The sequence below is a fragment of the Lissotriton helveticus genome, chromosome 6, assembly GCF_964261635.1.
Source record: "Lissotriton helveticus chromosome 6, aLisHel1.1, whole genome shotgun sequence".
NCBI lineage: Eukaryota > Metazoa > Chordata > Amphibia > Caudata > Salamandridae > Lissotriton > Lissotriton helveticus.
The window spans coordinates 1771056835-1771072404 of NC_136067.1; the positions used below are offsets into that span (position 1 = coordinate 1771056835).

Below are 15570 nucleotides of genomic sequence, written 5' to 3' on the forward strand. Positions count from 1 at the left end.
CATGTACTATACCCCGGCATATATGGCTAAGTGGAAATCTGGTCATGATGGGAAATGTTTTCGATGTAGCGCAGACAACGCTGATATGTTACATATCTTTTTTAGTTGTGGACATTTGGGAAACTTTATTGCTAGCCTCGAAAAATGTTTAAGCAAAATAATCGGGAACCCGATTATTATAACACCAGCAATTATGCTTTTGGGGTCAGGGCCGTAATTCATGAGTGGTGGTTCTAACTTTAAACACCGTCATTTAATATTCATTGCTATGACAGTAGCAAGGTTGTGTATTGCGGCTGACTGGCTACAATCGGAAGCTCCATCTTTTTCACGATGGAGGAATAGAATGTATAGTTTATTTAATCTTGAGTTTAGTTTATATGCAGTTAAAGGGGTGAGGAAACGTAAGATTGGTATTGGTATATGGGGATCATTTGCCAATCATATGGATGTACTTGATTGACACTTTAATGGATATATGTATTTTGGTAGTTAATATACTGTGGAATAAAAAAAAAAACACGCCTTCCATATTTTAAGTCCTTCTAACAAATCAGAATGCAAGACTAAGAGTCACTTTTGTTTCCTCAAAATACTAGCTCACCTACCATTGCTCTCATTTAGTATTGTTTCTTGTTTGTTATTCTGCATCAGGTATTCCTTGCTGTGTGCCTGTCTGGTCTCAAGTGCTTGTAAAGCTAATAATACATAACACAGTAGCACAGTTTTAAACATTTATATTTAGTTGCCTGTGATGAATAATCCTTCTGATTAAAATCCTACAGTTAGAGTTCATCTAGGTAGGAGTGGAACCATACTTCTGATTCCTGCACTGTTGTTATTGCACTAGTCTGCTATTACTACCACCACAGCACCTTGGGAAACCCTTGCTTCTTATATTTGGTAAGAGAACTTTGGTTTGTTGATATACTACGTTGTTGTAGGAAAGGCAATGGCAAACCCTCACACCCCCATTAGTGGTAAATATAGTTGCAGACTGCAGAAACTAGGGGAGTAGTAGGCCAAATTTACCACATAGGCCTAGAACATACCTAATTGTTGTTACACACTATCGGCAAATTTTACAAATAAGTTGCGCTAAACGACATCTTTGAAAAGTAAAACTACCCCAAAGATGAGACATTTCGGGCAAAAATAAAGAAACCTAAATAAAAAAATTCTAGTCAAACAAACCCCCAACTGGTCCATCCCTCTCCCTAAACAGATATAGCATCCCCGTCCCCAACCATTGTCTGTGAAAAAGAAAGTCCAGAAATTCCGATCACAAATCCCGCATCCCCACCCTCCCCACCTGCAACAACAAACATGTCTCTCCCACCAAAATAAAGGTGCTGATTCAATCTTCTCTGCCAGGCCTCCGTGCGTGCCAGCCTTGACAGGACATGGTGCAGTAGGGTGCGGTCTGAGACTGAGAGGGGAACAGCAGTGAGTGGTTTTAGATGGTGGGCAGCTTCCTGCAGACTGTAACGCCTATGTTATGGTTTGGGAAGCTGGAGGTGCTGGGGCCTGGCTCGAGCCCTGGGCCGCTGCCTCCTCCTGCTCCTCCTGGGCTACCAGCCGCTGGTATTCGGCCCGCATTGCCTCCAGCTTCTGCTGCTGCATCCGGTATGCTGCATACTGGCACCCTGGTGACTAGAAGCAGCTAGAAAGAAAAACAAAGACAAATTGAAACAATGCTCTATCACTCTGTGCCAGAAACATGCTTACAATTATTTAGTGGGTGGCAAAGTAGCAGTACATTGATGGTCCATTAGGGCTATTAGATTTGGTGTGATTAGTGTTACAGCCACCATTACCTGCTTTCATATAACTAAAGGCAATTGTCAAAAGCTCTAACTGTCTGAAAGGAATTAGGACAGAATGAACACAGCAACACACCAGTTTGATAAAACTGCTATATTTATTTATTTTGAAAGATTTCCTAGTAAAGTGCCTATATGGTTTGGGGGCGGGGTCACAAATTAGGCCCATTCATTAATGAATGGTCTCGTTTTAGCTACAATAATGACTCTAATATAATCAGACAACTTGAATTTTCTTTTAGCATTTCTGGTCTGACTTTTTTGTTTGCATATTTTTTTTACAGGAGATCAGTCTAATACAAGCTGTCCAAAGTGATCAGACATTTGTCTCACCGTCTGCGAGGTTTCGGAAGCCTGTTGGATCTTGGGTCAAGGTATTTAGATTGTGTCCTAATAGTTGGTCATACAAGCTGTCAACAGAGATTGCCAAACAAGAATCCTTATGTTGCTATGTGCATGTTCGTTTTGTTATCACCTCATGCCAATTTATCCTTTAACTCCCTCAGCTATAATTTACACCATTTTGAGGAAGAATACAGTGGAAATAGCAATGCACTACAGTTCTATCAGTGAAAGGATGAAGGACTGATATATTGCTTTGGCATGTTTGTCACAGACTACGCCATCCAAAGAAGTTCATCGAATTTCATTATACATTCAGCATTGCATTGTTCTTCTAGTAATCTTAATCTTCACCCTTGGCTATGATATGCACCATTTCAGCTTTAAAAACAAATCTTTCACCAACATCCATTTCCCCAGACACGCATCCTTGCTTTCACCCATCCAATCACCCATCCTGCTGTTTCCTTAACCCACCCAAGGATTCCTTAGTTTCACCCACCCATGCAGATTGAGTAAAATCATCATCACCCACCTAGCATCATTCCTTTCACGCATGTGTACTTTCACTCATAAAATACATACATATCACCCATCCTTTCTCCTTCCATCCTGTTTTGTCTTTCCCGTCAACCAGTCAGTCTTAATGTTCATTCATGAACCTTTGTCTACTGAGTTGCAGATAGAAGAGGACATAATACCTACTCAACTCCCACTGTATCTGCTAAAGCGCTGTTCATGAGTCAGTGAGTATAATACTATTTGTCTATAAGTAAGCAATGTGACTTACCACTACCCTTACTTGTGATTGCTTCAGCCACATTCCCTGCGCCACCATCCCCGGCACTGGTGGTCTGTGCAGCTAGAAAAAAATTACACATTTATAATTTGAGAGGCCAGATACATCTCCCCTGGTTTTCTTTAAGCAAAGTAGATACCAGAAAACGAAACATCACAATGCTAAACATCATGTTGGGCATTTTGTTGGTTTGCAATCGATAACATGCCAGTTTTTCAAGCCCCCCAAAAAAATGCAATTAAGGAGGGGCAGAGCTGTAATGAATCTGAGTTACTGACGTCCAATGAAGTGGTTCCAATAAAACAAGGGGACCCCTGAGAAATGCTATAGGTGGAGATGCAGGGGAAGGGAACAATGTAATAAGACAACAAAAATCTCCACCTGTACTTAGTCAATCAGTGCTTGTAAAGTCACTAATATAAGTCTCCCTCCCATGAGAAAGTAGATCAACAGACCAACATAGGATGTAAGTACATGAATACGTTTTAATCAATATTCATAAATAAACAATTCATAGGTTTCAATGCATATGATGACAAAACAAACACAGTGGAAAAACAATAGTAAAACCCCACGGAAGATAGTCATTCAAACAATCACTCCAACACATACTCATTCAGCCACATGCGTTCTGATCCTGAAAGGATCCATTCATTCGAGCTAAGTAAAAATCTAAAAGTGACAAAGGGCGAAGACATATGGGTCTAAATGGTAAGAAAAGCAGGAAACTGGGAAATCCTACTGGCTACAATATTGTTACATCTCACGGGCGAATAACAGTCACGACAATACAAAAGAAACAAACAAACTGTATGCCATCACAGAATATACGATACAATAATAAGCACTAGAGGGTTTCTTCCTCCAAGTGATAATACAAATGAGGCGATAAATAAACAAGCAATTCTGATAGGCTTTGCCAGGTTATTGTCATGGAGCCGATGTACCTTTCGGTGTGCGACCTATTGGAGGTCTCACCTTCATCAGGGCACGTGTCTCCTCGGAGACAGAGGTGGGGGTATCTGTACAATGGAGGTAAGTAGAAACAAAGATTCAGGCGGTGAGAAGCTGTAGGAATAATGCAGGCTATCAAGGGGTAAATAAGGAGGGTAATAGATAAAGAAAGCACGGCCGGTGGTCTGCGGGGGTACTCAAGAAGTTATGGATACTTCAATTTCTTGATGTAAGCAGTGCGGCGGCCATTTTCAGAACGGTACTGCACACAAGAGGTTAAGGGAGACGGTGGATGGAGTAACCGTCACGTGGTGTGTTCAGATTCGAACCAGGAAGTCGGATCCTCGGGGAGGCCCAGGGCAGGTTCTCCGGAGGGGGGTGCAGGCAAGCATCCAATCGATGTTAAAGCTAGACGGGCAGAAGTGGTTCAATAATTCGTTAACAAAGGGCATATGGTCTTAGTTGGCAAATGAAATGGGGCCATCATCCTCATCATACTTACAAGTTCCAACCATGCTGCATGGTTATTACCTAATGGTATACCAATAATACATGCAAAACACTGGGGGGTTCCACCATGACCATGGCCACTCTCTTGTTTTACAGGAATGTTTGAACATGAGCAAGAAAATTAAAGCCTTTTCAACCTTGAATACCTTAACTGCATGCAATTTTCACATTAGAGTACGTAACCTAAAATGGATTCTCTGAGTCTCACTGAACCACCAGTCTATAAGGGGAAAGGGAAAGCTTACTGAAAAGGCAGAAGGAAAAGGAAGTTACAGCCTAGTACAGCTAGTCAAGTACAGAAACTTGAAATATAGGTAAGTGATAAATAGGATAATGTAGGGATAGGAAGGATTTTGGAAACAGATCGAAGTAGAGTTGGAAACATTTTAGAAGACAGGCACAGTAAAAAGGAAGAAAAAAAGAATTCTAAATGTGGAGTGGTAAAAGAAGGCTATAGGGAAATAAATAATATTAACAGGAGGACTTACTGGGCCCAGCAGAGCCATCTGTGCGCTTGATTATTGAACTGCCGCGAACAGTCGGGCACACCCTCTCCCAATGTTGCTTCTGCTCCTGGAGGCTGTAGCCACTACCAGACCTGCTGCCTGCTTCCAGGGTGGAGGGGAGGTGGCGCTGTACGTAAAAGAACAGTTCTACCTCCTCCACCTTGGTGAATAGTGCGTGGGACTGTACCCCTTCTCTGCTGGGCCTACCGCACTGGAGGTGGTTGGTGGTTTGGAGGGGCCTGGTGCTCCCACTCCCCTGCTTCGCCATGGTGGTGACGGGTAGGGGAAGATAAGAAAGTAGAAAAATGAAAAAGAAGCAACGGAGGAAAAAGAAAGTAAAGAGAAAAATAAAGTGCAAAACTTTGCGCAATAAAACACCAAAAAATTTGAAATACACGTACAATACAAAAAAACAAAGACACAGGGTAAGGATGTAATAAGAAATTAGGGGTAGAATTTTTTCGAGAGGTAGGATTAAGAAGATTAAGAGGAGATTGAAAAATAGGCCCAGCTCCATAAACAGAGAAAAACCGAGATGGCCACGCCCATGCAAACCATGTGGTGTGGTTCGCATGCGATGTCCAACGCAAGACCGCATGTCGCATTGCATTTGGCAGAAAACTTAACACAAACGGGCAACGTAAGTAACTCCGCACACTCAGTGAACGCCTCGTACCTCGCGGAGTGTTTTAAGCAGAACATCGCAAGCTCCACCCACTCCTAATCACAATAGAATAAACAATAGTGGCCTGACTGGGGCTTCAACATGGTAATATGGGGGATGTTAATATATATACAACAACAAGCCTTTGTTTAGAAAGAGTAGCATTTTGCTGGTTCTGAGAGGTTGACCTCTGCAGGAATTTCAGCCCAGCTGATTCCTGTTTACATCAAATGAGGAATGCTGCTCAGTTCTCAACCAAGACAGACAGCTTGATGACACCCACAGATAATGGGGAGTTAGACTACCCTATAGAGATTTGGCAGATTCACTCATGCTAGACCTTATAATTTAAAATGCACAAAGTAGGAGTACAATATATTACAGTACTTGTATTCAAGCATATATTCTCTGTAACTAGCAAAACAGTTTAACTGTTTATCTTTTTCATCATTCTAGTAATGCTAATCACATTATTCTGTTTCCTTCTATTGATTTGGATATGCATAAGTGACTATGAAAAAGGGTTCTAGATCAGTTACCATGATTTCCTTGAGGAGAAAGCACAGTTCGGATGGTATGGTGTCCAACAAATAAACAGTTTTACTTGGCAAAGTATAAGCTGTACGACATGGTGCCACCAGCATTCTAGCTTGGGTTCTTATTTAATGGATCACCTGAGTAGTTTTCTTTTGTATACCCAGAGACTCCTATTCACCTTTTAATCTGAGACATCCATGGTGTTAGAGAAAAAATCCTCCTGAGCTGACTAGGTAAACACTATTTATTAGCTGTAGGCTGTTCAAGCTTGAACCTTTCAATGGACTGACCCACACATTTAAAATGACTGAGGAAGAAGGAGCAATAAACATACCAGCTAACTGCAGACATGTGGTTACATACATTCTCCAACAACGTAGACTGGCTCTTATGGGTGGTGATGTTACCTTCGTGGTTGAGGCCCACGAAGCATATAAGACAGAGCTATTCTATTCATGGGTTACATTTCCAACAGCAAACGCACAATCAAGACTTTTTCACACATACACTGAAGATGAAGTGCCTGTAAACTACACAGCTTATGAAGCACTAGAAATACTGCTGACTTACCAAGAACATAATAACATTGGTTTTAAGGCACCCTACCACATCCATACAACAATGTTAGACTAGGCCACTTTAGCAATGAAGGAGCAACATGGCCAGTCTTACCCGGTTACACACCATATCCAGAAATAAATAATCTGACAGCTCCAGAGCTACGTACATTATACGCAGATCTGGTTAAAACATATAGGTGTTTAACACAATTTGTCATGAGAATGATGACAATAAGTCCTGCAAGGCCTGCTCAAGCCACATAGCCACAATTGGCTACACCTGACATTAGTCCACCAAAAGTCAATGCAGTCATGGGTAAAATTCCCGTCAGACGGGGGAAAATTCAGTTCTGGTTGCACAAAACACAAATCAGTTTGAGGCAGAGTTTCCCCATACGGGACCTCAGGAAAAACACAGATTTATTACAATATGCTTGCCAATGGGGATGGCTCCCCCAGTGGAAGACTGCTCCACTTGGGGTACAGTATTTGTTGCAGTATATACCAAAACACAAGGTACACCCTCATTAGCTGATTTGGCAGATTTGCTTACAGTGATCCAAAATGAGTACTGGGCAGCCCCTGCCCTGGATTTGAGGATTAAACCTGACCACAGTATCCACCATAAGGCTAAATAACATTAAGGGGATGCAGCAGAATTGACAGTGTGGCAACAACTCTTAAACTTGACTCAGAGAGAATAGGGGCATGAGTTACCAAATATTATTGAGGAGACCTTTGCAACAATAGGTAGAGATCATTTGGGAGCAAGACCTAGTAAAATACAAATTAAGAGTAGTTCTGAAAAGAATAACTTGAAGCAGGCATCAGATTCTGCCTCTAAGAAGAAGTAAGGTAATAAGAAACATAAAGGAAAGACTAAATTGTGGGGAAGATCTCCTAAACAGGAAGCAATTGAAAAGAGCTATAATTTGCTTAACTTTGATGATATCAAAATGTCTGACAGGTATCAGGAATCTGATACATATTAATCTTGTTCCTTTCAGAAGTAATTTGAAAAACGTTCGTCATAGCACAGATCATAGCACAGATCAGAAGAGTACGTGAAACTGAAGAAGGAATCACAGTGCTCTTTAACTTCATAATAAAAAAAGGAAGATAAACCTAAAACAGTCCAAGCATCAATTAAAAAAGAAGAAGGTGGCTGGCACGCCACTGATATTGAGGACACTGCTTCTGGGCGGGGAGTGGGCTCTGACCATACAGGACAGCACTGAAGAAGTTACGATAGTTCACTGGAGCCTGATGGATTGTCTGGCAGCAGTAGCATTGAGTGACTATATCCAGGTGGAAACACTGGATGTGAGAGTGAATGTACTGCATCGATTATAGGAGATGCAACTCCAAATGGAGGGGGATTTTTTTAGTAACAAAAATTGACTCGGCAGCCAACAAAAGTTTAGCCCTTTTTAACATTGTAAAAAGTTTCTCCTCTCCCAGTCCACTTGTCGCCCGTTTTCTCCTTCAAGTGACTGGACTGAGAGGATGGTCTGTTTCTTTTACAAAAAAATCACCGCGGTGCGTCCATTGGGGCGTAGGGGCGTAGCCCCACCAGCCACATGGACCCGCATCGCGGCCGCCGCCGCAATCCATTCAATAAATTACTCTGTACTAGTACAGAGTAATTTATTGTAAGGATTGCGAGTCAGCCGCCGGGACACACCCGGAGATTTCGGAATGCGCAAGGGGGGTGGTGGCCTGCTGCAGCTTGAGTGACAGTACACTCAGGCTGCAGTAGACAGACCGTAGCGCGCAAGTGCGAGTTTGTTTCCAACTTTCGCAAGCATGCGCACTACAGTACCCCAGTGGGACCCTGAGGGGACTTCTCTGCCTGCTGTAGCCCGGGTTTGTAAGGGGCGACAGGGCGAGCAGCAAATGTGCACCCCCAGCGCCAGGATTGGCTACACCTGGCTCACGTCACGCTGCACCCGGATGCGACGCCTCCATTTCTCCTCGTGGGTCTGCTTTTCTTCAGACTGGCATCCATCAACCCCCAGCGAGGAGGCGGCAGGAGAGAGAAGCGGTCCACGGAGGTTAGTCAGAAAGAGGCATAGGTGGAGGGAAAGCTGCCACACACACCCCACTGGCACTGGCAGCCCTTGAGCACGCCGGCCTCCACCACAAGTTGGTAAGCCACCGGTGCCACGCAGTGACAGAGGGGCCAAACCAAATGTATGCAATGTTTTGATAGAAAGTGCTAATCCATCTGGTTGATGGCCTTTTTTGCATCCGGTGACGCTAGTATTGCAGGAATGTTCTTTATCTCCACATTTTCGACTCGGTGGATAATTCTCTGAATATTGGTGTGTGATTGACTCTTTCTTGTGAATATTGACTGGTCCTGGTGTATTAGATAGGAAAGCTATCAACGTTGCTAATGAGAAACCGGGTCTGTCATACTGTGCGCAAAGTGGTTGTCTGCCAGTTAGAAGCAATTCAGCATAGTGTGAGTCATCCCTTCACACGTGACGAGTGAGCTTTGAACGGAATAATGCAGGGGAAAAGGAAATATACTGGTTTGAGCAAAGGCAATTTCACAGCAGTGTCACAGGGAGAGATGAAATTAGATTAAATGTTTTAATACTGGCAGCTTAACACAGTAGCAATGTTAAGTGGAGGCTAATATGACGGAAACCGCTTTAAGTTTCTTCTCGAGCCTGATTGAACCTAAAGGGTAATTAAGATTGTGCTAATTTACATAGAGGTCTTTCTTTCATTTCTCCATCTCAAATGTACTGGGTAGCTTGCTGTTCCGTTTAGTTAGGTGTTTTGCACAAGAGGGAAGTACCCCGCCAATAATAACATTCAAGACTTCTCAAAGCTGGGGTTCCCCATATGACTGACATAAGTGCAGATCCATTTGTTTAGGTCTGACTAGACAGAGCAGGTGTCTTTATCGGATGGGATCAAGAGAAAAAAAAATCTTTCAGTGGTACAGCATAGCAGGTGACTGTAGCTCCACCCAGATGTTGGCTCGCTTGAGTATAGCGTCTAATTTGGCAAAAGTTGTATGTTCCAGCAGAAAAAGTGCTTGTCCTTCAAGCAACTGTGATCATTTGCTTATCCAGCTGCATGAGCCACCAGCAGAGTTGCCGACTAGTAGAGGGCTCATTAATGGTCATAAAGTATCAAGTCAAACTATAGAATGAGATGGAGTTTGGCCTTTAGGTAACTCGTATTCTACTGTGATGTTGTTAAACAATGTTTCCGATGTCATTAAATAACTCCGGTGTATATTATGTTAAGTGGATTTGTAAAGTGCGGCTTATCACCTGATAAGGTATCTAGGTCTAGAGTGGGTATATAGAGTGTTGAGAGTGAGCTAGCCTCTGGTATTTAGTCGAAGAGCCAGGTCTTTCGCTTGTTGGAGAATTCAAGAAGCAAGGAGGTCACCTTGATGTGTAAAGGGAGGTCATTCCACGTTTTTGGGTGCAGTGGGAGAGAATGCCAGGCATCCCGTTCAGCTTTTCTGGAAACGGGATGTGACCAATTGAGAGTGAGGTTGAGCACAGGTGAGTGTCTGGTGGATTGATGGAAATTAAGGCGTCTTTTAAGTTATGAAGGCCCTATGTTGTGCAGTGCCTTATATGTGTACATGAGGAGGTTGAATTGGCACACTGGCGAGCCAGTGGAGCTCTCTGCGATTTGGTGTGATGGGGGATGGGTCCTTGAAGTTAAAGGATGATTTGGAGTCAGTGGAGGGGGTGGTTTGGGGATTCTGACGTAGTGTTGCTGTAGTCTAGTCTGCTTCGGATACCTGCTTATGTGATGGCGTCTGTTTTTTTGGGGGGAATCCATTTGTTGATTTTGCGGAGCATGCAGAGTATGTTAAAACAGGGGACACTCTCTGCGTTGCTCTGTGCTGCCATGTTGATTTTGTCTACTAGGACGATTCCCAGGTTTCTTGCATGGTTGGTTGGTATGGGTCCAAGCTCTGAAGACTACCAGGTGGAGTCACATGGGAGTTACTGTTCCCGAAAATCAACACTCTCAGCAAGTCGAAGTTGAGTTTCAGGCAATTGGATTTCATCCACTCTGCTACGTTGTTTATGCATTCGGGCAAGTTAGTTCTGGAGGTGATGGACATGCCAAGCATTTATATGGCTTAGAGATCACTACATTGACACTTACCATGACATTGATTTCATTATACCATGACCTACACAACACTACATTGATAGCTAGGGTAAGAGGATTAGGGTAAGAGAGGTGGATAGAGTATGGATAGGCTTCACATTTGTTTTAGGGTAAGATTTAACCGCATCGCTGCGGCGGCTTTTCCCACTGTACGCGGCAATTTTAAAATTACCGCTTTACATGACGAGCTCTGCTAGTCATGAGCGCACGGCAGGTTACGCTCATGACGAGCCGAGCTCGTCATCAGCCCCGAAGGGGTTAATGTTATTGTTAACATTAGGCTTAGGTTAAAAGATAGGGTTTAGGGTTAGTGTAGTTAGTGTTATGGGAAGTGTTAAGTGAAAGGGTATGCTAGGGCTAATGTTAGGGTTAGAGTAAGGTTTGGGATACGACCAAAGGATAGGATTAGGATCAAGGTTAATATTTGCATAAGTGGCACTATCCCAACACTTTAAATAATTATTCAACACCCTCTATGCTAATGTCATCCGAAAATGTTTTGAACAACTATGAAACATTTTACTGTCAGACTTTCTCTTAGTGACCAGGTCCATTGAAGGAACGGAAGGCATAGATATTTGTAGCAATATTACATCTGCACCATAGAAAGTTAATGTTTAGCAAAACAATACAACAATGAAAATAAACCTAATATGACCTCGGTTTGTGTGCTGTGGAGCCTGTGGGGTGAGGATGTGTGCGGGGAGCAGGAGTGAGTGACAGAGATGTCATCTAGATTGTCTAGAATGGCGTTTTACACAAAAATGTGACATAACTAAAACACTTTAATAAACGCACTTCTACTCATCATAGAACGTGTGTTTCAATTGCAATGAGGTTAATTTGGTCTTTATATATAAAAACACGTGAAAAACTGTATAATAATCATCATTATTGATACACAAAATATAAACTTGAAAAACGTTTCCACACTTTGTGGCCAAACATTCAAATGAAAATCATGAGGCTAGAGGAGGAAAATGCTTCAGTCTAGGAGTGGACAGGAATTTGGTTTTCAGCTGGAGTTCTGGGCATCCTCTGCCAATTATAAACTCTCAACAAAATACAGAATGGGAGCTGTGCTGCTCGAGCCATTGGCTTGGATAGACATCCCTAACTCAAACTATTCCTTCTTCAAACTCCCAATTACCCATTTTTCCAGCTGTCACAGCAATTCACTCATCGTCACCTGAGTTTATCATAAATCTAGCCGGAGGACATTCTAGACCTGCCCAGGACCACGTAAGTACCCTCAAGCGAAATCATACTTGTGACTGATTTCATTCTCTAGTTATTCCAAATAACAAACAGGTAGCAGAAATCATTGTCACACTGAATCTCTCAATTATTTTGACTGCAGTTTACATAGCAGGACACTCGCTGCACTTTTTATTTTAGAAACCGGTTTTTGCTTTTATCAAAATTCTGGTTACAACGTGCAGTACATCATACAAAACACAGACAAATTGGGCAATGCCTACTAATCATGTAGAGGTACACACGGTTAACAATACATCAGGCTGTAATAATGGGTACAATTTAGGAACAATGTGCAGTGTGAAGTGGCAAACTAGAATATGTGCTTAGACAAGCGGAAGCTGTAGAAGATCAGAAAAAGGTAAGGTAAGCGAAAGTAGAATCCAGAACCTGTATAGCGGCTAGTGATCAAGAGTAAAGATTGAAACATTTGCATATCAACTTTCATTGCCACTGTTCTCTGTGAGATATCATTCCATTTTAATTCTAAAGCTTGGCACATCTATTGAATGCTTTTTTTTTATTTGGTTCTGATATCTTAAATCTTCATGTGATCTAGGTTTCAAGTTCCAGGAGTATCTGCTCTATTACAGTGTTAAGTGTTCTTAAGGAATGTGGGGCATAATAGTATCTTGGCACGTGTCCTGTGATGCATAAGGACATACAGGGAGAGGTCTTATTGTACCTCCCCCATACTCTTCCTCTTCAGCTAATTCCCTCAGCACCTCACGCCTGACCCTGACTAATGTCCCTTCCCTCACTTTGCTTTAGGTTGGGAGCCCTGGTCAAGGCCTCCCATTTGGGTCTCAGTCTGTATATATTCATATAATAATCCATGGGAATCTTAATTCTTGTGTGTTGTTATTTTAAAGAAGGAGTTCGGGGAGGGGTGACTCTAGAGACAGTAGTTGTTTTTACCAGTGCACCTTCCCTGAGATTTTCATGAAAGTCTTATAGTCTGAATTCAGCACCTGAGCGTATTAGGACGGAATGTATGAAGCTCTGTGGTTATACTGAATAAGCAGCTACCTATATTATGCCATCTATTAATGTAATAGCTGCACTTTCACAATTGCTTTATTAACCTTCCTGCTTTCTCAAATTTGCTTGAAAATGCACGATTTTTCCTCTTTTTTTTCAAAATTTTCTTGGGGGGAGTGATCCCCCAAAACCCCCTTTTGGGGTTCGGGCTCGCTCGCTGCGCTCGCTCGCTAAGTGCTGTATGCAAATCACTTTGCGCCCCACCACTTTAAAATGTCACCCACCGCCCCTGGTCACTCCCTAGCCAAGACGATGCCGGAGCACCTCTCTTAGATGTACACCCCCCCCCCTACCATTTCACTCACTGAGTTCCCGGTGATTTCCCAGGAGCAATCTCTGGCACTTCGGAAATCTTTGAAATCTGGCTCGACTTCCGACCCCTGCCCAGCCAAAGTTCTGTCTGCCTTCGCGGAAGTGATTAATCCCTTACGGGAAGCGATGATGCCATCAGCATGGAAGCATGCTAAAATCCTTCCGCTACTTAAGAAACCTACGGCAGACCCTGAGGTTGCCAGCAACTATCTGCTTATTTCACTTCTGCCCTTTTTCTCTAAGGCTATAGAGAAATATGCTAATGGAGTTCTAATGAACTTTTTGGAAACCAATCACCTGTTGCACCCTAGCCAGTCAGGCTTCAGAGCCAATTTCAGCACTGAAACAGCTTTACTGGAGGTGGCTGACACCATCAAAGCTACTCTGGACAGAGGGGGTAATGCAGTCCTGGTTTTATTGGATCTCTCTGCAGCTTTCGATACTGTGCCCCATAATCGATTACTGTATCGACTCAGTGAGAACGGTATTGGTGGCACGGTACTGAGATGGTTCACATCCTCTCTGGCCAACCGCTACCAAACCATATGGTCCCCTCCTTTTGCTGCTGAGATTCCTTTTTTGAACGTGGGTGTCCCCCAGGGCTCTAATCTGAGCCCTACACTATTTAATTTGTACATGGCCCCACTAGCCCCCCTCTTGGAGGGAGCAGGGGCTAAAATAGTGTCTTACGCTGACGACACCCAATTGTTGTTTACATGTGAGAAGGGCGTTGATTTCAATGGCACTCTCATTAACTCTTGTCTTTCAAAAGTCTTTTCCTGGTTTAGTCAGAATCATTTAAAATGCAATTCCGAGAAATCCGAGATTATTTTTTTCGGGCCACGCTCCCCCGTAGCCTGGCATACATGGTGGCCACAAGACATGTCCCCTCCTATCTCCCCCTCCTATCTCTTCGGTCTCTACCGTGAAAAATCTGGGAATCAAACTGGATTCAACCCTCTAAATGAAAGTCCAAGTTCAGACTGTGGCTGGGGTCTGTTTTGGACTTTTGAGAATGTTGCGTAAATTTCTTTCTTTGCTTTCAATTCCTTACAGGAAAACTGTTGTCCAGGCCATGGTTCTCTCTAGACTTGATTTTGTGAACTCCTTGTATGTCCGCCTCCCGGATTATCTCTTGGGCCGACTGCAAGTGATTCAGAACGCAGCGGCCAGGGCCATCTTCCTGATTGGGCCTAGAACCCATACTTCCCAACTTCTGGTCTTGCTGCACTGGCTCCCGGTGCGGAAAAGAATATTTTTCAAGGCCCTGGTCCTGGTCTTCAAAGCTTTCCACAAGATTGGAGCACCTTACCTTAGGGACAGATTTCAACCTTAACTTCCTCAGCGCACTCTGAGATCTTCTTCCCAACTGCTGATTACTGTCCCTAAGGTCCAATTTTCCCGGGTGGGGGGGGCAGATCTTTTCATGCAACGGCCTCCAGGTTATGGAACGGCCTGCCTTTTGCTATCAGACAGATTTCTGACCTCCTCATCTTTACAAAAAGTTTGAAAACGTGTCTATTTCAGTTGTGATTTCAGGGAGGAAGGTTGTGCATGGTCTGATGTTATCGGGTCTACACTTGTGCTCCAGTGCCGGGACACACCTGGGAGTAGCCGTGCGTTATACAAATATAGATTAACATAGCATAACATATACCCCAAATGAAGTCTAACATTCATATGCCAGGAAGTAGACTTTAGCACTAGCACCCGCGTTTTACTGCAAACATGTGGTGTGGGATGATAGTTCCTGTTATCACATTATACCAGTTAGATTAACACCACAACCTCAATGACAATACCCTATTAAACACAACTTGAATACCAAGGAGCCGTTGTTTCAGTAATGAAACCAGACCATTCATATCATCTAGTATTAGATTACAGACTCTAGAACACAGTAACATGCACATTCAAAGTACAGAATGTGCACAGTGTGGCACTAATGAATAACATTGTGTGGAAAAACTACAAAACAACTTTTGATATTTCAAATGGATTTTTGTGCCAGAACATAGCATCTTAAAGCAGGTACTTGACTACATTCAGTGCACCGGGTTCTCAAAAGCAGTACTGTTGATTGCCCTAGGGGTATCAAACATCCCAG

General features: G+C 43.0%; 1 long non-coding RNA gene across 1 annotated transcript in view; it reads right to left on the reverse strand.

The window, feature by feature from the left end:
* Nucleotides 1-1471: 1471 nt before the first annotated feature.
* Nucleotides 1472-15570, reverse strand: part of LOC144761894 (uncharacterized) — a 51041-nt gene continuing 36942 nt past the window's right edge. Inside the window, exons 2-3 of the long non-coding RNA XR_013595936.1 lie at nucleotides 2956-3027; nucleotides 1472-1663 (exon numbers count right to left, since the gene is read on the reverse strand). This is a non-coding gene — a long non-coding RNA (uncharacterized LOC144761894). The remainder of the gene's footprint in view (nucleotides 1664-2955; nucleotides 3028-15570) is intronic.